At 35.8% G+C, this 22,478-nt stretch overlaps 1 protein-coding gene across 1 annotated transcript in view; it reads left to right on the top strand.

Annotated features, from left to right (window-relative positions):
- Positions 1–22,478, top strand: part of LOC134855191 (uncharacterized) — a 623,579-nt gene that overhangs the window by 167,243 nt on the left and 433,858 nt on the right. The gene's annotated exons all lie outside the window — the stretch shown is intronic.

A 22,478-nucleotide genomic window follows, 5' to 3' on the forward strand; every position in this document is an offset into this window, starting at 1 on the left:
ATCCACTGACGTAACGTATAAACTTACAGATTCAACTAAAAAAGAAATTGTTCAACGTCGTAACAATCTATTGCCCTACGACCCAAAAGAATGCGCACTACGCGAATTCACTCAATTATATTCTTTCACAGGTTTAAAATTTATTCAAAATCATCCACATACAGAAAAAGAAATAGATGAACAAGACAACGTTCATCATGAAAATCAAAATCAAAAACAAACCAAAGCTAAAAACAATCAAAAAATGCCAGACACAAAAATACCTCAAAGAGAAAAAAAGAACAGGAAATTGATAGAAAAATTTTTACCACAAGAACAAGTAGAAAAATCAGAACATAGAGAAGTATCACGACTTAGAAATCAACCACGTAAAAATTACAAAACATTCATTCCACACTCTAAAATATTTTAAAAAAGTGAGTTTCAACAACAACTTTGATTTTAAAGATTCATTATTCTTACACCTCTAAATCATTTTGAGCTTTCATTTTTCAAGATAACATGCTGACAAATACGCAACAATTCTAGTTCAGATTCAGCCAATAGGATTCACTCAAAACTGTCGCCTTCTATATCTCTAACACCAACCTATTAGCCGATAAAATCCAGGTATATCTATAACTATAACTTTACAACCTCCAGGTCAAAAATAAGCAACTCGCTAAAGCTTGACAACTAAAATAAATACCACCATAATATTACAACCCTCCCCTATCTAATAACGCAAAGATCAACAAAATTTTCCCAACTCAGACCTCAAAAACCCTCCAACCAAAAATGACGAATTAGCCTAAAGTAAAAAAGGACCATAATCATCCGGCCTAAAGTACAAATATTTCAAAAACACCCTAGATCACCCGAAAAGTAAAAATAAAGCAAAGAAGACCTCCCAAAGACCATAAAATTAGCCCCCAACAGTTTTTCACAAAACTCAACCCACTTGTCAAAAAACCAATAAATAACTCGACCACACTTGAATCTCGCCTCAAACAACAAAAAATATTCGACGAAGAAATCATTTCTTAAATGCTCTTCTCTCAATCAGTCAATATCTTAAAAAATACAATCTTAAATCTTTTAATAAAATTTTTCATTCTATTCAAACTTTTCTTCATATTTTTATTCGATACTTTTGAATTTTTTATAATCATTTTAATAGTTTTTTGCAATTTTTTTAAAATTTTCTACTCCCTATTTGAAATATATCTCCAACTTTCCCAAATCAATGATCATATTCACAGGTACGATAATTCAAAGTCTATTTAAATGATACGAAATTTTTAGTAGAACAGATATTTTTATACTATTTGTAATTTTCATCACATTTTTATCATCCCTAAAACTGACAATGTGCAAATGTGTAGAAAAAAGCAATAGTCACATTTGCCTTAGCAACAATCCTTTTAATTTTTTTCATCGAAGAATACTACAATAAACATAAATCTTCCCACTAGAAAAAATCAATCGGACACGTTTCAAAAATTGCTAACCAACAATCACAAAATCAGTCTTCGCCGACATCATCCCAAGAAAACCCAGCAATACCCACAACTACCCAAAACCTCCAAACATCCACACTAATTTCTTTTTAAGATAACCCATACACTTTTGAAGAACGACACGCTCGCTTATCCGAACCATTAGAACCAGTTCAGCGACAGGCACCCCTAAGTGAACCAACATATAATTTTTACCCCACATTACCACAAGACTTAAACAGAATAAGACACATTAGTCAAAATCAAAATACAGTCGAAATAAATAGACAGATTATACATTCACGAAGAAATAGAAATTTTCAAACCCCTAGAGTTCATTTTGATATACCCCAGTCACCAACACCAACTACTTCAGAAATTTTAAGTAGTACATTGCCAGAAACTCTCACACTACTTTCACAACATAGCACCTCAAGTATACCCTCAGATTACTTAGGTTCAACACCAACATCTGAACAAATACGTGAAAATCCCTCTAACCCCCCCCCCCAATCCTACCGCACGACTACCATATTGGGCAGCACACTCATATACGCAAGGTGAAACAAACATAGTAAATGAACCAATAGATATTTCTACGGATACAACACCATCATCACTACCAGAAACATTATTGATACCGTCAACACCATCATTAAGTCAAACTTCACCGACGCTTTTCCCTTTAAATTTTCCAAATAACCTCGACGCTAGATATCGAGAACAATCATCAACAAATATCCCTTTACGACTAAATTGGAATACATTCGTAGCACCCCCACCATTATTTGAACAACATCAAGATAGTAACCGACTCCACAGTTGGGCACTCAACAGACTACAATATAGACAAGATATCCACGAAGATATTCGTGAACACAATATTCAAATACTTCAACAAAATAGTCTCCAATTAAAATTTGAAATCACGATCAAACTTAACAATATTGTTCAATATCCCTACCCATTAAATCCACCAAATATAACAGCTCAATCGCTACCACCACCATTTATAACAACTGAAGTAATATATAAATACGATAGATATACAAAAAACACAATTGGTTACATCACATTTTATAACCCATTTTCAGGATTATCATACACATGTATATTCTAAAAATATTGACATTTCAACACATCTCTTTTCTAATATTTTCCGACCAAAACACAAATCCTTCTCCTCGCACAGGGTCTCAAGATTTATTAGTAACACACTATGATTGTGAAGAAAACGAACAAAAAACACTACACAAATATGCAATAAATCAAGTATCACAATGCGAAACAGAACCACAAGCTATAGAAACTACAAATGTAATAGCAACATTGTATTCAAAAGCCCGAGCAACAACAGTCACAGGATATAAGTTTACAGCAGCATTTTCCGAAAAGAAAGTACACTGTTCACAAGTTTCCAACGGAAATAAAAACCGACTTGATCACGAATCATTTTACAAGAGTAACATAGAACGACTTTTACATCTCAACCCCGATGATTGTAAAAATGAATTACTCAGAATAAATATCACAAGAAATAAAAACACAGACAAAAAAATAGTAAATTTCCAAGTCTTTGCCGATTCTCTACATCCAGCAGAACTTGAACGATATCAAGGACATAGAAAATTAGAGGAAAAAATACCCATACAATGGCGCACACGGAAGATTAACTTATGACATACACGATAAACACTGGATACCACACATTGGAATAAATGACCCCTCAAACTGCAAAGCAGACACAAAAAATATAAGATATCAAGAAAAAAATGTTTTTTGATTGGAAAATACAACTCGAAAAAGTACAACTCACACGAGATTTATCTGATAACACAATGATCTATCAAGGAATTAGACAACCTTGCAAAAATGATCAAGGTTTTTGTGACCCCACAACAAGGACCCAAGCAACAATTGTTTGGTTTCCCGAAAATACATGCACAACTTTCCAAGTAGCAAAAATACACGCTCGAATGATAAAGTTTCATGAAAAATATTTTTTAGAATCAATTCCATACGAACAAGTAAACCCATCCCAAATACAAAGTAATGATTTTAGAAATATCCTTGATATGGAAAATAAATTAACACGTTTCCAAATCTATCAAGAAGCAGAAATTGCATGTAAATACAGAAATCCACTTTATAAGACACAATTTTCTGAAAAACTTGTCGAATACGAAAAAAAATTCGACATGACCACTGGAAAAATAAAATTTAACCTTTATGCCACAAGTCATCCTATAAATGAAGGAACATCATACATCCCAGTTAACTTTCAAAAAAGCCCAGGTCAACCTGGTGAAAAACTAAGACCATATGACAGTAAAAGCACACGTTTACAAGAACTATCACTAATGAATAGCACCTATTTTGGTTATATTCATTATGATATCCACTTAGACATGAAGTTAGACTACACAATTACTAGAATTTTTCAAGAAATGTCACTTTTGAATTAGAAACACTTCATCAACTATGCGAATTGGAAAGAACACAAATCCTACAATCACTCGCACTAGCAGTACTAAAAATACCCTACGCAGGATACTTATTGTCAGGAAATAGATCAAATTTTCTATACTACGAAGGAAATATTTTATGGTTTTATACTTGTACCAAAAAAGTATCACCACTATATGTTTTTGAAGATAAACGTTGTTATAAAAGAATCCCTATATTCTATGAAAATAAAGTACATTTTGTCGACACACTTTCAAGACGAACATATTTTTGGGATACCGCAGTCCCATGTGGATCAGAAAATAGCCTCAATGTAGTACAATTAAATCCTAATGAAGATAAATACTATCTACTTACACCATACCCTACATTAATGCAATCACTCAAAAAATTTTCACCCGAAAGCATCAGAGCTATAGCTCGTAATCCAAATATTGATTTACAATCAAATGGAATATATTCGAAATCTGGTATCCAACATCACATTAGAACACATTATTTTCAGGAATTATTAACACAAATGGACACAAAACAAAGACAATCAATTGACCAGAATTTAAGAGAACTTGCCGAAACCGCAGGATTTGCAGACATTTATACACAAGACTATAGCGGATATTTTAAAGATATTAAAGACTACATATATTTAAACGGTGAAAAATACAGACCACAAGATATTTTACCTATAAATATTTTCAGTTTTGTCACCCTAAAGAACGAAATTCTAGCTTTTCTAGGATGGCCCTATTACATCTTAGAAAAATTAACTATCTTATACGCCATGTTTAATTTTATAGGATTTCTTTTCTCACTCTTAAAAGGAATCTATAACATATTCGCTATACACACACAAGTAAAAAGACAAGCAAGTGCAGCACGTATACTAATTGCAGGATTTTTTGGAATTTTTTCATCATCAATAAACAAAATACTTCTAGATGCACAAATAAAAGAATATAACACAAAAATATCCACAAGACAAAACACATACGACGAAGAACACAATAATATCGAAATAACACCTACCGCACACAGTTGCCACCCCTACCACAAAGTCATCCATTATCGCTAGTTCCCCGTAATTTCCTAAACCTAGCAATCACAAATAATCCAAATTCTAGACCAAATACAACACAAAGTCCCATCCAACATATAATGAAACATCATTCACAAAATGATAATACATACAAACAAACTATAGAACAACCCCACACCACCACTTTTCAGTCTCAAAATATTTATTTTTTAGCCCACAATGAGCCGATAACTTGGATCCCTCCATCGCTCAAATTCCCATCCAGCCAACCTCCAAACTCAATTCCCAATAATCCCACTTTTTGCATTCCCATCACCCGATTTTCCGATTATTAAGATATCATCAAGCACGAATTCTGATACTTACTCAGATTTTTCAGTTTTAAATTATATCTCACAATTTATTAACTCTAATGTAGAAACCCCCGACAAATTTGCAGACTCCGAACCATCTCCCTCTACCTATACCCAGACCAACCCCCCAGTTTTTTCAAAAACCCCTTTTCAACCAATCTCATCAAATCATCCACTTCCATCCATTTCCACGCCTTATTATGCTTCCCAAGTGAACCCAACCTATTCTCCACTTCATTCCGACAGATCATATAATAATTCCCCAGATACCCCCCAATTTTCCCAGGAGCTCGATAATTTTATTACTTTACAACAACAATTAATACACCCCAACACCCTCATAATACATCAAATATCATCCACAATAACATCCTCAAATCCAACTACTCCTACACCCTCCTCAGCTTACACTCCATCATTAGCACAATCATCCACATCCCCCGAAACACCTACTAGCACTCACCGAGCTTATCGCACTTTTAAACGAAAATTTCCAAATCACCCATTCCCAACCAAACCCGGAACAGCCCGCGAATATATTAATCACCCGGAACACACCAACACGAAAAATTTTCTTGAAATCACCTTACCCTCATTTCCTTAATATACATTAAATACACCTAATCATACTAACGACACACGCAATTTTGTAGATGAACACGTTTTAATGCCAACACTTCATTGGACAGCTCATTCTAATTTTACTAATTCCCTTTGCCTACCATTAGCTAATACTCATGACAGCATCGAAAAGAACAAAAACATGTTATATAGACTCACCACAACACTAACACCTCGACAATTTACTTACGTTGGATATAAAAAATTACTAAAAACATTCACTGCACCCCGAGCTAACGAATTTGCAATAAAATACTACGATCATAATATCATCCACCCTAATCAAGATCAATTTTTAGATGAAGACCGCTTCGCAAACCCGCAACTAACAGAAAAATTTTTCATCAAAACATCATACGTATTCACACTTAATATTTTTGATAGAAAGCATGACCACATTATTTCAGAATCACTAGCTGATATTCAAGCATACGAGAGCTTCTATGATAAATTTCAGTTATTTTCACTAACCTTTCACTTTCTTTCACCACAGGAACGCAATTTGCACTGTTCCCACGATATTATGTTACGCACTAAACAAACGCACACATATACATACTAACGTTTTATACAAAATCATTTTGATTTGCACAACCCATCAAGACAACCTCACCATCGTTTTCGGTTTTTTAACTCAGAGTACACGTCACCATTTTTCCTTAATTTTACATATTGCATTAAAGATACTAACCTCCACGGCATCCTCCGCAACTATGACCCAGTTACCCAAATGTATATATTCTGTCTCATCACAAAGACCTTCAATGCCGAAGAATCCAGACCCTTCCTTATCCCGCATGAGTTTATCCAGCCTATTGAAATACCCATATTAGAATTCATTCATAAAACTAAATATAATCCTAAAATATATAACCTCATCCAAAACACACCTTACGAGTTTGCAGTAGGCACCGAAGAACTAAACACCATTAAAGCACTTCAATTGCTTTGGCCACTGCTACAAAATAAAAACATCATACGCAGTCAAGATAAAAAACTAAAAAACATTTTAATAAGAAAACAGTAACAAACGCTTTTTTTCTTCAATTAACACAAATGATCACGACAATGTTTTTGGAGTAAAATTTCAAAAACTACATCAGAAAATTTATCCGGGGTGCTGACAAAACAGTGAAATAATAGCATAACAGCATTGTTTACAGCCCGAAAGGACTAATCGACACGGCAATTCTGACGAAACTAATTTTTCCTGGACCAGAAACAACAAAGATAGACAACTTATTCGAACACAGTTTTTTTCTGATATTTTTTAAAAGATAATTGGCCCTTTCATTCAAGCACTACCTCATTTCGTTCACGCACTACCTCAAACCTTTGATAATATTTACCGTCCGATCAATACAGTTTTGTGTTGAATAGTTTTCTCTGGAAACCTTGAATGATCAACTCGAAGGATCAACTTTTTTTCACTAATTGCTCTTGCTAGAAATTTTTTTTAAAATTATTAGTTAGCCTCGTTAATAATTTGTTTTCAGCGGGATGCCATTTTGCTTTACGTTTTCTACTATACTTCAAAAAGTCAATTTCTCCGATCTGCGCCAGGATGTTATGAATCCTAGACTAAACGTCGTTTTAACTCGACGATATCTTTTCAGTTTGAAGCGAACTTTTAAAATTTTATTCCAAAAATCTGATTTTCAGAAAACTAAACTGCGAATCCGTATTTATTTTTTTGAATCTTCAATATGACATCAGCAGTCAGCTCTATGGTGTACGGTACAAAGTTAACAGTTTAATTCTTCTTAGTTTTCCAGAAAAAAAAAACAAGTTTAATTTCAGAACAAAGAAATTATTACTAACAAATATGGAAAACAGAATATTCGATGCCTTGAGAACTTCGTAAAAAAATTTTCAACTCTAACTTTACCAGTGGGGGCCCTAATCTAACTTACGAAAAAAAACTGCTATTGCATCTCTCATTTGCATTGAAATAATTAAATTTTGAGTTAAAACCTTTTTTTTTTCTAAAATAATTTTAATATTATTTTTGCTGAATTAAAAAAAATTTAAAAGACTTCGATCTGATAACTGTAGTGTTCAACGTCCAATTTTACGCATAGTTTTTATTGAACCAAAATTTTCGGTTGAAGTGACAATTTTACACTGACATAACCTCTCGAAAAATCATCTCATAAACGTCAAATGGCAAATTTAAGCAGTCAACATACAAAACGCTGATTTATGAGTGGCTGAAAAGGAATTATTTCAACTAATTAAAACCATCGTCTCTAAAAGATATTGTTTTTCTAATTAAAAAGTATTCATTGCAATTAAATTATTAAAATATTTTAAAAGAAACAGCTATAGTAAAAAACAATGTCTTTTCCCATCGTTTGGACGAATCATCGCACCCATTGAATCCGGTGGATGGTTGATAAAGACAACTTCCCTTATCGTAATGGACGACAGAAGCGCAAATATATTGGGAAGAAACCTCCTACCTCTGATTGGAATTCAACTACAGCAGCAACCAGCTGGTAAGTCAGTTAATACTATATCGGATGACATAAATGGGTCAAATGCAAAAATAACCAACTGGGTTAAACCTACGTATCCGGGGTTATGTACACGAATCGGTAGAGCACGAAACCATATGGTTCATACAACAATTCTCCAAGAATTCAAAGTGTTGCAACAAAAAGGTCGCAGTATTCCCATCCATATTCAAGAGAAAGCGGAGCAAGAAATCAGGTCTCTTATAGACCAAGGACACATCACCAAACTTGAAAATTGTAGTGACCAGCAGTTCATAAGCCTGATAGTCATCACAGTGAAGAAAGACCAATCCATCAAACTAGCAATGGATTCTAAACAAATTTAAAAAATGATACAAAAGAACAAGTATCAAATGCCAAAAATAGACGTACTCCTTGATAACGTGGCTCAATCAGCTCAGGAAGGTCACAACAAACCGGTCAAAACACTGTTCTCAACAATTGACCTTAGGTATGCGTACAGTCATTTAAAACTCATCGAGAATACTCAAAAACATTGCAACATTAGCATCATTGGAGGGCAGGCAACTGGCACGTATCAGTTTCAAACTGATTTCTACGGTCTTACTGATATGCCTGCCGAATTTCAGAAAGCAATTAACTTTACACTAAACAATGAAAAAGATACATTTGCTTTCCTGGATGACATATTGATTATATCCCACGGTACAAAAGAGGATCATATGAAAAAGCTAAAAAAAATTCTGGACAAACTGGATGATGAAAATATAGCAATATCGTTCGATAAAAGTAAATTCGGTTGTAGACAGGCTGGGTTATGTCATTAACGAATATGGAACAACCCCAATGCATAAAAAAACCGAAGCTATCGTACAACTATGTCACCCGGAAACTTTCAAACAGCTCACAAGTTTTATGGGATCAATTGATCATATAAAAAACTTATTCCCAATCTCGCACAATTGTGCACACCGCTCAGTCCTTTACTATCGGTTGAAAATAAATTCCATTTCACATGGGATGAGACGCATGAACAAGCATTCAAAAAAATTTTGGAGGCGGTCCACAACATTACAGAAAACCGCCACTTCGTAAGTGGCCGGGGAACACGGGTGGTCTGCAACGCCAGCCGAGACGGTGTCGAATGTGGATTAGAACAAGAAACTCCGGACGGATGGGCTTACATTGCCTACGCTTCGCGGTTTCTTAATTCATTGGAAAATAAAAATATTCGGTTAACGAATTAGAACTGCTTGCCGCAGTTTGGTCAATAGAGCACTTTTAATACAACTTGTATGGTAGAAGATTCACACTAAATTCGGTTGAATGGCTGGGTTATGTCATTAATGAATATGGAACAACCCCAATGCAAAAGAAAACCGAAGCTATTGTATAACTATGTCACCCGGAAACTTTCAAACAGCTCAAAAGTTTTATGGGATCAATTCATCATCTAAATAACTTATTCCCAATCTCACATAATTGTGCACACCGCTCAGTCCTTTACTATCGGTTGAAAATAAATTCCATTTCACATGGGATGAGACGCATGAACAAGCATTCAAAAACATTTTGGAGGGGGTCCACAACATTACAGAAAACCGCCACTTCGTAAGTGGTCGGGGAACACGGGTGGTCTGCAACGCCAGCCGAGACGGTGTCGAATGTGGATTAGAACAAGAAACTCCGGACGGATGGGCTACTTTTGCCTACGCTTCGCGGTTTCTGAATTCATGGGAAATTAAATATTCGGTTAACGAATTAGAACTGCTTGCCGCAGTTTGGTCAATAGAGCACTTTTAATACAACTTGTATGGTAGAAGATTCACACTTAATTCGGTTGAATGGCTGGGTTATGTCATTAATGAATATGGAACAACCCCATTGCAAAAGAAAACCGAAGCTATCGTACAACTATGTCACCCGGAAACTTTCAAACAGCTCAAAAGTTTTATGGGATCAATTCATCATCTAAATACCTTATTCCCAATCTCGCACAATTGTGCACACCGCTCAGTCCTTTACTATCGGTTGAAAATAAATTCCATTTCACATGTGATGAGACGCATGAACAAGCATTCAAAAACATTTTGGAGGCGGTCCACAAAATTACAGAAAACCGCCACTTCGTAAGTGGCCGGGGAACACGGGTGGTCTGCAACGCCAGCCGAGACGGTGTCGAATGTGGATTAGAACAAGAAACTCCGGACGGATGGGCTACCATTGCCTACGCTTCGCGGTTTCTTAATTCATGGGAAAATAAAAATTCGGTTAACGAATTAGAACTGCTTGCAGCAGTTTGGCCAATAGAGCACTTTTAATACAACTTGTATGGAAGAAGATTCACACTAAATTCGGTTGAATGGCTGGGTTATGTCATTAATGAATATGGAACAACCCCAATGCAAAAGAAAACCGAAGCTATCGTACAACTATGTCACCCGGAAACTTTCAAACAGCTCAAAAGTTTTATGGGATCAATTCATCATCTAAATAACTTATTCCCAATCTCGCACAATTGCGCACACCGCTCAGTCCTTTACTATCGGTTGAAAATAAATTCCATTTCACATTGGATGAGACGCATGAACAAGCATTCAAAAACATTTTGGAGGCGGTCCACAACATTACAGAAAACCGCCACTTCGTAAGTGGCCGGAGAACACGGGTGGTCTGCAACGCCAGCCGAGACGGTGTCGAATGTGGATTAGAACAAGAAACTCCGGACGGATGGGCTACCATTGCCTACGCTTCACGGTTTCTTAATTCATTGGAAAATAAAAATACTCGGTTAACGAATTAGAACTGCTTGCCGCAGTTTGGTCAATAGAGCACTTTTAATACAACTTGTATGGTGGAAGATTCACACTAAATTCGGTTGAATGGCTGGGTTATGTCATTAATGAATATGGAACAACCCCAATGCAAAAGAAAACCGAAGCTATCGTACAACTATGTCACCCGGAAACTTTCAAACAGCTCAAAAGTTTTATGGGATCAATTCATCATCTAAATAACTTATTCCCAATCTCGCACAATTGTGCACACCGCTCAGTCCTTTACTATCGGTTGAAAAAAAAATTCCATTTCACATGGGATGAGACGCATGAACAAGCATTCAAAAACATTTTGGAGGCGGTCCACAACATAACAGAAAACCGCCACTTCGTAAGTGGCCGGGGAACACGGGTGGTCTGCAACGCCAGCCGAGACGGCGTCGAATGTGGATTAGAACAAGAAACTCCGGACGGATAGGCTCATGGGAAAATAAATATTCGGTTAACGAATTAGAACTGCTTGCCGCAGTTTGGTCAGTAGAGCACTTTTAATACAACTTGTATGGTAGAAAATTCACACTCATTACCCATCATCAAGCCTTAATCAGCGCGCTACAATGCAATAAAAATCATAAAATATATCAAAGTAGATTATCCAGATGGATAGACCGGTTACTACCATTTGACTTTGATATAAAACATTTAGCGGGCTCTAAAATGGGGCTCATTGATTATATTTCAAAACATCCAGCAGGTATACCTCAACCACCCAAACACATTTTGTAGTTGCCTTAATTGATGATTTCATTACATGCCTTGAATTTCAAGATAGCACAAGTTCTAATTTGGAAATGAACATAAATTCGAACGGAAAGCTAAGCACGCAATCGCTCAACCGGAACAAAAACGATTTGGTTTCAAATTCATTTGCAAAGCAAGCAAAGCTCACTGTAAAAAGTCTATTGCCAAATTTTAGTCGCACTCAGCGTACTCCAAATTCGCAAAGTTCTTCAAATAGCACACAAGTTGAAAATCAAATTGAACGTCCAAAATTGTTACCAAACATGAACAGACAACTGACTAACACCGCGTCCGGTATGTCACTACCACCATTTAAACGAATTTTGAGAAAATGCCACAATGGGGCTGAAATCGTCATCTCCTTCCTCCCGAAGAACATTTCATCCTTCAGGGATCTCAATCAACACCTCACATTTAGCGATACATCACACCAAGTCATCCCTTCCGAAGATAGCCTGACATTTAGAAGAGTAGCAAACGACATAGTGGATCAGGAAAGTCAAACCATCGAAGAATACAATACCCCACCAGTATGACTGGCTACAGCATTCATGGACGAGGAAGACGTTCCAATGTATAGACGGCAACTCAGGAATGTGTTCGACAGCAATTTTATTGCAGCGGCCACAAAGAGAGTCAGGACACTCCAGCCACTTCTCAACATGGTACGGGGACAGAAGTGGGATAACTTGAAGTCATGCTACGGCGCATACTTTTATAATGTTCGAAATCGACTGTCAGTAAGGAACGGAATACTCTTATATGATGACAGAGCTGTCATCCCAAAACAGCTTAGACAAATCGTTGTGGACTCGCTACATCTCACACATCCGGGACAAGGCGGAATGCTGGAGGCGGTTAAAAACATCTGTTACCCATACTTACATCGGGATATCATTGCCACGGTGCAGAATTGTATAGAGTGTCGCCAAAAAGGTAAAAACTTAAAAGTCATTTCGGGCAAACAGTATTTTATGGCACTAGATGCACTGCTGGAACCCAACGAAGAAATCCAAATGGATTTTGCGGAGCCACTACGGGATGAAAATAACAAGGAGGTCTACATACTAGTAGGGGTCGATCGATTATTTTGATTTTCCTCAGCTAAAGTGGTAACTAATACCAAGGCGGACACAATAATTCGATTTATGCAAACACAAATTGTTAACCACGGGGTCCCACGATCTGTTAGATGTGACCAAGCACAAGGCTGTAGGGCGGAAAAGTTTATGCTATTTTGTAAAAATAATAACATCAAACTTATATTTGCACCCGTAGACGACTACCGGTCTATCGGCATGGTGGAGCGACTAATAAGGACGTTTAAATCACGATTCTCAGTTATGAAAATAGACAATAGAAATGTACCATACATATTTGCTTCAGATGTTGCTGAACTTATTAAAACTCTGAGAATTACACCGAATGCCACTACAAAAATAACGCCGTTCGAAGCGCAATTTGGTCGAAAACCAAACACGCCATTAAGCAACATGGCCACATCCCCAAAATCATCTAAGTTATCTTGGGAAAACACGAAGATTGCTTGTTTAGACCAGAAACTACTGACAAAACCGGCGCTTACAGCGGAAGCAATGTGGAACCGAGACAACAATAGTGAGGACGAACTGGACATAAAGTACAGTAAACAAAATCCGACAAAAAATCCGCCAGAAACCACTGACAAGGTAGTCACATCTTCAGCCACATGTTCTAAACAGCCGCTTGGAGTTACTGACTGCAATTCCAGTCAGTAACTCCAAGCGATGATGAGTTAGACCGTCAACTAATACAAAAGTTCCCAACAGGTGCGCATTTACCTTTATCTAACATTTCATACGATTTGATAAACGAAAAACGCAAATTCCTAAAGAAAAACCCCAAAGCGATATTGCGCAATTAAAAACGAGAAAACCTATCCGCACTTTAACAAAATAGGAAAAACAAAACATTGAAAGGGCACCTATTATTTTCCTAAAGGACAGTTTTAAAGGTCCACAAACCACAATCAGTAAACAGCTTGGTCATAAACTTGATCATGTAGCCCGAAAAACAGGAACAATTGCACGAAAAATCTAAAAACCAGGGGTCTTCGGCGCACAGTTTAGAATATTGGAAAATGGTTCAATTGTTAACTATTCTCCCCACACGGCGTGGATTCGGGAGGATGGTAATTAACCACGGGTAATAAAACATGATGGCCTTGCTTTTGTACCGGATCCCCGCGTATACGGAAATTGTCGACCAGCAGTTCTTAAAGATTTTGTAGCCTATAAACACTTACCCAGAGCAAAACCTCGTGTTTCAGTGACAAAGGCGAAATCAGCCGATGTAGTAGGCCCGGTCAAAATAGCACAGACTAGCAGCAAAAATCAACCTTCGAACTTCAATCCGACCGGAAATAAACGTAAAACAGTAGCGGTACCAGGAAAGGACAAAAAGAAAACAAGCCCGAAAAAACCACCGCCTAAAATTTTGGAGCAAATCATTAGTCAAACCTTAAATTGTAGGACCTTAGGACACGAGGAATTGTTCAATACGGCCGACCTTCAATCAAAGAAAAATATCAAACCAAAACCAAACAAAAACCGACTAATTCCCGTAGTCCAACAAAGAAGACCAAACTAGCGGATATACAGTTTGAGTGTGACACATCGATATCGCTATCTTCATACTCAGAGCCCACCAGAAAAACACCATCACCCAGCAAACCGGCAGCAAAGAACTTAGACACTAAACGAACACCGGAGGAATTCGAACAACAGTGTCGCCGTTCAACTAGAACAAGGATTGGTACACTGACCGGAAAAATGGGCAACGCAATCTCGATCAACAACATAGAAGACCAAGTGGTAGCAAAAATATAGTGTGCCAAGTACAAATTATACCTACACCCGAACACTCCGACACACCAGGAACCACGTCACAATACGAACCACCAGAGGTAATCTCGATTTCATCCTCAATCGAATGCACTGAAATCCGAATGGAACCGCAAACACCGGAGGAAATAAGGGCATCAAGCCAACAAAAAGACACAGTAACACCGACGTCCAACGAAACTAACCTTGATACAGCATCACCACCACAAACAGAACAGAGCGGAAGAGCAATAAGCTCTCGGTATGTATTGGATAGACCAGCTCGAACAGTAACTCAGGACGCTGATTTTCTCAAAAGCTTCGATTCGGCGACGAGCATTTTAAAAGAAATCTCCCCAATCAAAAACTCCAGGACATTCCAGCGGGAACGTGAGACGCAATACCGACAATCAACCTCAAAAGACACCCCAGAAAACCTCGAAAAGACGGAGACCGGAAAAACCGAAAAATAAGTATTTTTCTATTCAAAAAAGGGGGAGTGTTATCCAGTGGATAGAAGAAGAATAGATACAGGAAAGAGAAGAGATTATTATATCTACTGAAACTGAAATACCAAACAGTACTATATAACATATTTAATCTCTAGGCGCTATATAACCAGCTGGTATTAATTACATAATTTACAGAAGTCTGTTATAATACGTTATTATCTAAACCTAACTTGTTATGTAATAGTTATTATGAACTTCTGACACTCACATGCTTTCGAGGTCAGATTCTAGATGAACAGAATTTCGATAACGTTGATTGAATTTAAGTTGGTTCAAACTCTTCTTATTTCACAGAACAATTAAAGTCTCAATCCAGTTGATATAGCTTGTCACTTCCGTGGGTATAACATCTGTAAAAAGACGAAACCTGCGCCAATCATTTTTTTCATTCCTCTGTTTTTGTCCTGCAACAGTTTTGCAAGTGTTTTTTCATTGTTGCAGTTCTATTGTGGTAATATTCGTGCCTTCAGAAATCCAAATAGCTGACTTTATTGCTAAGAGTAAGGCAGTTCACCGTAGCCCACAATTGAACAAACCGATGGAACGTTAAACGCATAGCAAATACTTTAAATCCTTTAAATTAACTCATAAAAATTTGTTTGGTTCAGTATTATTTGATTACCTACACACGTACAAATTATTTTTAAAGTAATCAATAATCGGATGCCATTCTGGTTGGTGAACATCTAGAAAAAAAATTGGAAGCCGGTTGAAACAAACAGAAAACGGAAATGTTCCATAAATCCAAATATATAATTTGTTGCTGAGCGAACATTGGCAGGCTTATTAACAACCCTCTCATTAAATGCTAAAGCTCTACGTTGCGACGCGACAACACTTCATATTCAAAAATTAGTTCTCACGAATTAGGACCTAATTTTGGCCTGATGAATTATGCCTTGAAGTACAATTTCAGTACATATTTTATAATCATTTTCCAGCTATGATGAAATAGGCGTGTTTGAGAGTTAATCCATGTAGAATGGATCAAAGACAGTTCTGAGCACCAAAAACGAAAGCATCGCAGACCCGGTTTTAAATTATATAGCGTACTTTTGAGTCTTATCAAAGCACAAATTTGCTCAAGAGGGGAGACATTTTGGTGATGGACTTAAAACAATATCTTTCATAAGTCTTTCATAAAAATTAAAGATACTAGATAAACTCCAAAATCAGCGAGAGCCAAAATCATAGAGTCGTCGGCCTTAGTGCCTAATTTCCACTTCGTTGCAAGTGCAGTTTAATGATTGTTATAAAACACTAAAAGAAATGGGAGTATTTATATAAATACACTTCTACCAAAAATGAACTGTTCAATGTTCAGTATTAACATTATCGGGTCATTTATCTGGCAAAAATATGCCTAGATTGCTGACAATGACAGTGGCACTTGAAGAATTTAGCGTACAATTTCTTTTTATCAATGTGAGCTGAGGGGAAGTTTGCAAAACTGAGGGGTGTCATTGAACCATTAGATTTGAAAAACTTCATAAGGATCCTCGTAAATTCAGTAGATTGCGGTAGAAAATTCTCCTCGAGTGATCTTGCTATCTGTAGCTCTCGTAGAAATTTCTCATGATTACATTTACGTAACACTTTTACTTTTCACAATTTTACTCGGTCTCGGAGATGTCCTGACGGATCTACTTAACAATCTCCACCTATAAGTAAATACAACAAATTAGCACTTGAGCTTTGCATTGAGAATAATAGTTTGGCTTTAGTACGATTCTTTGATAATTTGACTAACATATGAAAAATCTCCCCCTTTCTCGATCCGACCTGGGGGTTTCGAGGCTTCTTTGAACCTAAGAGATAGATAAATTATATTCGAATACCAGTAAGTTATCCTGGAAAAAATTTTGCTAGACTTCGTGGGTCTTTTCTGTTATACAGCCCAAAATGATCTACTGGGTTATTTTGAAAATTGGATCACAAACTTGATTGGTTGAAATTAATCACAGCGAAAAAAAATCAAAACTTATAACAAAAATTGGAGCTCAACTAACAATTTTGTCTCTCTGTCATATCAAAAAAGACCCAATTTTGTGTCAAAACTTTTGACTGTTTCAATTTAAGGACTCATCTTTCATACTCATACTCATGTTTACATTAAAAACTATGCAGTTGATATTCTTTGAAATGGCATGACCTATTTATACTATATTTTTCCGACAGCTGAAATTAATTTTAGATTGTATAGGAGCTCAGACGTTTGTCGATCAGAGTATTTTTCTGCTTAAAACGGCTAAAAAACCAATTGATAAAAAAAAATTAGCAAAAGCGATCACAAATAAAATTTAGCGATAAGCAAAGCAAACAAGACTACTCGTACATCAGGGTAAAGCTCTGACTTTTCAGAAAGCTACTTAATCCATATCAAAGTTTTTGGGAAAAACAAGAACTTGGAACCTTATAAATTTTGCACAACATCAAAAATCAGGTATGAAAATTTGAGTCGTACGAAATTATAACGACCAAATAGACTGCATAAATTCTGTTTGGAACGAATTTTTACTGCGATATAATTCGCGACGCATAAATTACTCGTGCCGCATTCTCAGCATTATGAATTCTTCAAAACTAGTTTAATTTTGTCCAGAACTTGACCAAACTAGCAATTTTCAAACTCCCAAAACTCGACAAACAATAATCGAAAATAAACTGTTTTTTTTTTCGTACATTTGAGGACAAGAAGCTGGTATCTTCAATGAGCCACAAAACTTTTTGGTTAAAAAATATTTTTTCGATCGCCGAAACTTCGCAAATTAAAAAAACACAAGCATAAATTTTCCGTTTTCTTCAACAATCGGAGCAAAAAGCGGTTTCAATTATCATCTGAAGAATCGCTTAATACTTGTATTGCAGAAATAAACTTAATTCTTACTCCTTATGTAACCCTTAAATGTGTTCCTTGAATCAATTTTTTCATCTATTTCTCATAATCCTATTGAATGTTTTTTTTTGCGTGATTTCAGTTTCTGTTTATGCTTAAACATTATATTTCTTTAAGCGAAACAGATTCATTTCGATTGCACAGGATAGATCTACAAGACATTTTGTCTACTAATTACACTAAAAAACATGTTGTCCACACAGAGGCTAAACAGAGCTTTGCACCACATGCAATAAGAAAAGTAAGACAATCAAAACATGCAGATGAAGCGACAAACTGTAAAAAAAGATCAAAAAATTGTTTTTTTTTCTCAAAAAGCAAAGAAAATAGGGAAACAAAACCAAGAATCAGGAAGTAAATTGCCTGCTTCTTTCAAATTTCACGAATACAAGCAAAGCGAAGCTACGTTTTACCTGCAAAACAACACATACATAGCGTGACAAACTAATCGACAGAAATGCAGATAAAGGCGGTAGAAAAAATCAAAAGCTTAACGAAATCAAAACAACTCATCAACCAAAACTTTTTTCTTCATAATTGTCGTTACTTGTTCTTGAATTACAATAACTTCAAGAAAACATGCAAAGAAAAAAAATTGAATGAAAATTGCGCATCGGACTTACAAAAAGGTTAATTCTTGAGCTGACACATTACTTAATATTTTCAGCCGTAACATATTGAGCCGAAAAAAAACGCAAATGACCCAAACTTAGGTCACTACAATAATAAAAAATAGCCCAAATAATTTTATCAAAAAAATATCTAAGCGAATCAAAAAAAAATTACGAATTGCTCGAGTAAAACAAATTCTAAAAGCAACAATTCGATATGCACAACAAAGCACTAAAAGCAACAACTCAAATTCAAAAATGCGCGCAGCAAAAAACATTAGCCGACATTTTTATTTGAAACTGAAAATTTTCAATTTGAAAAAAGGTAGATGTGATCCCAGAAAATGCTGCTTTGATCCCCGAGACATATTTGCTATCTCAAGGCAAAGAAGGAAGGGAACACTAAGAGTTTGATTTTTTATGAAACAAGGTACCACTAGAAATGAGTTCAGAAATCCACTAGAGATGAGTCCTGTAATAAACGTTTTTTTTAGGGGGGGGGGAGCGGGGAAAGTCTAGTTATCGATTACAAAACCCTTGCTTATAGCAAGGATAAAAAGGCACAACTAGTTTCCAGTATCTAAAAATGAATTGAACGTTTTTGAAAGAAAGCACAATTTAAATAAGCGAAAAAGCGATAGCCTGATATAAGCAAAAAGCAATAGTAAAAAACAGCAATAGCAATAACAATACATCAGCCGCCAAATTTTTTTTCATTACAAACAAAATAGTACTGTTAAAACAATGACACACATTTGATGAAAAATTGTCATTTGTACTCGCTTATATAATCGCCAAAAATTACTATTGAATACTCAAAAAAAGAACGATTTTTATATCTCCACATTCTTTCTCAGTAAAAATCTTGTCGGAACAAAAGCCAATTAACGACTAGCACCTTACTTCACAAAACGAGATTTAGAAGGCACAGACAAAAAGACTATTGTACCCTTTAAAAACAACGCTAGGAAACCTCGAGAAAAGATTTTATACAGTAGTAAAAGAGAAAGAAATTGCATTGGACAACAAAGATACTTTACTGGTCTACTCGCATTTCATGAATGGTAACCTTATTCTTGCCCGAGGAAGTGTCTGAGACAGAACGGTTCAAAAAGACATAATGAACGCAATTAAACAATAAAAATGAATTGTTTTTCGAAAAAATCTCAACTTTCGAATTTCAAAAAAATAGATGCCCTTAAGCTCTTTAATTTTCTAGAGCAATTTATGATGGACACTTTTTCGATAAAACTATCCCATTTTGAGAAAACTGGATCAATAGGTAAAATCTTTCTTTCACTGCGAAATCTGAAATTGAAAGTCCATGTTCGAAACTAGAAAACGATCACGTTTTTTTGTGACCCACAAGTTTTTGCGGCTCGTAGTGTAGTTTGCCTTCATTTTTACAAAGAAAATGAATTGAATTTAAAAAACAAACAAAATTCAACCCACGGAAAGTAAATTTGAGCCTAAACAAATTTAAAGAACTTTCCTTAGAAGGAAAAAAAACATCGCAGCATATATAAGAGTCTGAACTACGTTCATCGACCCTTAAAAAGTGCTCAAAAACAGTATACGATACGATCTAAGCGAAGCAAGTTTCTATTGAGTAATCGGCACCGGCGAGGGAGTACACCGAGTCAAACAAATTTCAAGACAGCTTACTCGGCGGAAAAAAATATGAAAAAAAGATTTTTTGTCTAGTTCTTTCAAATATCCGTTTTTTTCAAAGGAATTTCAAAAACATTTCGTTTATATTTTCATGAAAAGATGTAAAAAGATATTCAAAGTCATTTTTAACACAGAGGCCAAGCTTCGCTTCGCAAACAAAAGCGAGGGAAATGCAAAAAAAAAGCTTCAAGCAGGCAAAAAAAAGTGAAATAAGGAAACGATTTAAAATAAACTGTGAAAAAAACTTGTCGAGAAAAAGAGTATCACGTTCTCAGATCTGCTCCAGGAAAATTTCTAATTTTACTCTCACTAGTCATCAATAAAGCAGCTTCTCTCAAAATGTCAATGTTTTGCAGCAAAAATTTGACCAAAAAAAATATAACTGTTCCGGAATTGAATATTGGACATGTTGATTAGTAGTCTCGCGTCCCCGCATCCATACTTGTCAACGGGCCTGGCCGGGCAGAGATTTTCACTTTTGTCAACGGGCCCCAACGGGCCTTACTTTTATTGACTAACCAATGTTATGTTTCAGTGCGCACTGTACAGCTTGCAGTGTGCTAAACGACATGACTACTACGTTCACTACCAAAAGGTCTTTATAAAAAGTAAAACAATTAATTAAAATTGTTTTGAAACAAATTTGTTTTTTTTTTACCAAAAAAGCAGCAACGGGCCGATATTTAATAAAGTCCCGTTTATCGGGCCTCCAACGGGCTCGACTTGAATTATATCGGGCCGGGCCTCAATTATGGCGGCCCGTTAACAAGTCTGCCCGCATCTGCGCCACAGACGCTTTGAAGCAAACTAGTGGCCCAGCTAAAAGTGGATCTACCTGTTTTAATATTTTAAATCATCTTTAGTACTGATACGGAAATGCGTAGTTATCAAAAAAGTGGATTTTATGCTGATCCCAAATAATTCTCTGTCTAAGTATGGGTTTGATTTCTTATTTAAAAACAAACTACTACTTACTCTTTCAATTGAAGTCTTTATCCCAGATTTGACTGTGTAGTTTTCGAAAAAAAAAAATCAAAAATCTATCTGTAACTCGACCCTTCCTAAATACATAAAAATTTCTCTGGTAAAGCATGGAAAAACCTGTGCTTTCCAAACCCTGATTTTTAGATTGAAGATATGCGCTTCTTTATTTTTTATATTGAATCCTTCAACTCAGATTCAATTAGTAGTTTTCTAAAATAATGACAAAATTTCTAAAAACAACCAGGGTAAAATTTGAAGAAGGAAATTTTCAGAAGTCCATTTCAGCTTTCCTACAATAAACGGGGTAAAACAGATTACGCAGGAAAATCTATATACAACGTTAGTTTTTGATTAACTGTCAACCTCAAAATCAGCAGGTTAGTTTTTGAAAAAAGAATAACTTAAAAAACACGGGCGAAGTTTCAACAATTGGAAATTTTCTAAGGCCACATCTTTTTTCAAAACGCATAGCTATTTGCGATTTCGGTTAAAACCTTTATCTCCGATTTGGCAGGGTTGTTTTTGAGAAAAGTCAAAAAGTTTTAAAAATTAAACAAAATATCAAAAATGTGCTTGTTTGCGGCCATAATTTTTTTTACCGAATTTAGGAAATAACCGCCTGAGAGGGGGAGATAATCTATGCGATAATTTGTTTTATGCTTCAAACCTTCATCTCAGACTTGTGATTTTAATATTTGCCAAAATGAAAAAACTCAAAACAAATAGGCCAAAAATCCCATAAAAACTTTCGAGGGCCGTAGAACGCGAAGTAAAGTCAAAAGAGACTAGCGAATTATGCAGGCACATAAAAGAGCTGCCGGGTTTTCCATAAGTAGCATTTTTTTGAAAATCAATTCAGTAGTCTCGAAAGCCTCGAAAAAAAAAACGAAAAACATCATATCACATTAAATTGTTTATGCTTAAATAAGCCTTA

The sequence above is a fragment of the Symsagittifera roscoffensis genome, chromosome 10 (genome assembly GCF_963678635.1).
Source record: "Symsagittifera roscoffensis chromosome 10, txSymRosc1.1, whole genome shotgun sequence".
NCBI lineage: Eukaryota > Metazoa > Xenacoelomorpha > Acoela > Convolutidae > Symsagittifera > Symsagittifera roscoffensis.